This window comes from Elephantulus edwardii, unplaced genomic scaffold (assembly GCF_000299155.1).
Source record: "Elephantulus edwardii isolate Elephantulus edwardi_28Jun2011 unplaced genomic scaffold, EleEdw1.0 scaffold00109, whole genome shotgun sequence".
In the NCBI taxonomy this organism is placed as follows: domain Eukaryota; kingdom Metazoa; phylum Chordata; class Mammalia; order Macroscelidea; family Macroscelididae; genus Elephantulus; species Elephantulus edwardii.
Genome location: NW_006399859.1, coordinates 8,131,760 through 8,134,198, shown reverse-complemented (window position 1 = coordinate 8,134,198; position 2,439 = coordinate 8,131,760).

Below are 2,439 nucleotides of genomic sequence, written 5' to 3'. Positions count from 1 at the left end.
GATAATCTTCAGTAGGAAGGGTGGGTTGTTTTTTCTTTTTTCTCTTTTTTTGCTAGTGTGTGATATTTGTGACATTGTTCAATAATTTCCACACTATCAGGTCACCTATTTTTAAAATGAGAATAAATATGGATCTCCTCCAGTCAGTTGGCAAAATAGTTCTCTTCCAGATTTCTTGGAACAACTTGGTGAGTACATCCAGGGCAGCATTTGTTTGTTGAAATACATCAATTAGTATTCTATCAATCCCTGTGTTTTTTGCCAAGTCCTTCAGGGCAGCCTGAACTTCTCCTTCATCACCATTGCCTTTTGATCCTATGTTGTTTCTTGAAAGTCTTCTGTGTCAGCCACTTTTTTTTTTGCCACTTCTTCTTGGTATAATGACTCTGTATTTTCCTGACTGCTAGTACCAAGGGTGTTAATTGTGGCTGCAAATAAGAAAGAGCTATTGACAGTTCCAATCTCCTCTCCATCTATCATTCTCCATCCATCATGACACTGCCTATCAGTGCAGTGGTAAGAATCTTTGCTTTCTTGACTTTGAGATGCAATCCATGCTGCAGGCTGCATTCCTTCATCTTCTGCAATAAGTGCTTCAAGTCCTCCTCACTTTCAGCAAACAAGGTTGTGTCATTTGAATAACACAGGTTATTGATGAGTCTCCCTCCAATCTTGATGCCACATTCTTCTTCATAGAATCCAGCCTCTTGGATAATTTTTTCAACATATAGATTGAATAAGTATGGAGAAAGTATACAATCCTGGTGCACTCCCTTCCCAATTCCAAACCATACAGTCTCCTTACTCCTTTTGCACAACAGCCTTCTGGTCCAGGTCCAGGTTCCACGTGAGCACAATCAAGTGCTCTGAGATTCCCATTCCTCTCAATGTCAGCCACAGCCTGTTATGATCCACACAGTCAAATTTTGCATAGTGAATAAAACACAAATTTACATTCTTCTGGTTTTCCTTACTTTCAACAGGATCTATCTGACATCAGCATTGATATCCCTGGTACCAAAGCCTCTTCTAAATCCTGCTTGAACTTCTGGTTGTTCCCTATCTATACACTGTTCCAGCTGTTTTGAATGACCTCCAACAGTCTTTTGCTTGCATGCAATATCAGTGATATTCAATAGTTTCCCTATTCAGTTGGATCACCATTCTTGGGAATGGGAACAAATACGGACCTCTTCCAAACCATTGGCCAGACAGCTGTCCTCCAAATATCCTGGCATAGATGAGCACAGCCCAGGCTGCATATGTGAACTGAAATAAATCAGTTGTTACCACACTGATTCTTGGGGTTTTTTTTTATCAGTGCCGTCATTGCAGCTTCTAATTCTTCCTTCATTACAATTGGCTCCAAGTGCAATATGTCTCCTAATCTCTACTGGTATCAAGTGTATTGATTGCAGATACAAGTAAGAGGAAATCATTGACAACTTCAGTCTTTTCTCCATCTATCATGATGTTTCCCATAGGTCCAGTGGTGAGAATTTTTGCTTCCTTGATGTTGAGATATAATGCTTTAATCTTTGATCTTCTGCAGCATGCTTCAAGTACCTACCCACTTTCAGCAAGTAACCTGTGTTATATCATCTGCATAACACTGGTTGTTGATTAGTTTTCCTCTGATCCTGATACCACATTCTCCTTCACAGTGACCAGCTTTTTGAATGAGTTGTCAGTATACAGAGTGAAAAAGTATGGAGAAAAGATACAATCTTGATAAATATATTTTTTTAATTTTATACTTAGTTATAAAGTTTGAATACACAGTTTTTCACAAAAGATCTTTCCCATTTCCTTCACCCCTCAACCCATTGAATAACACATACCTTTCTTGATTTTAGACCAAAAGTGTTCCCTTGCTCTGTCTGCACAAAAGTTTCTCAGTCTAGACATAGTTTTTCAGGAGTACAATTAAGCACTCTTTTATCCGTTCTTCTCAATGTTAGCCATAATTTATTTTGACCCAAATAATCAAATTACTTTGTATAGTCAATGAAGCATAAATAGACATTCTTCTGGTATTCTCTGCTTTTATCCAGGATCGATCTGACATCTGACATTAGCAGTAATATCCCTGGTGCTATGGCCTTTTCTAAATCTAGCCTGAACATTAGGTAGTTCTCTGTCAATGTACTGGTTTAGGCATTTTCTTTTTTAAAAAATTTTTTATTGTTACTTTCAATGAAAATTTACAGAGACTTTGGATTTCCATTCATTCATTGTTGCACTTTTCTCCCTGCCCACCCTCTCCCCCAGTACACTCATCTCTTTGAAAAGTAAAAAAAAAAAATCTTCCATTGCTTTACAGTCCCTCCTCCCAGGTCCTCTCCACTATGCAGCCTTTGCTCTGGACTCCTGCCATGACAAAAATACCTGGTCACATATCCCTTTTAAACAGTTCTCTCCCTCATCTGTTTCAATGCA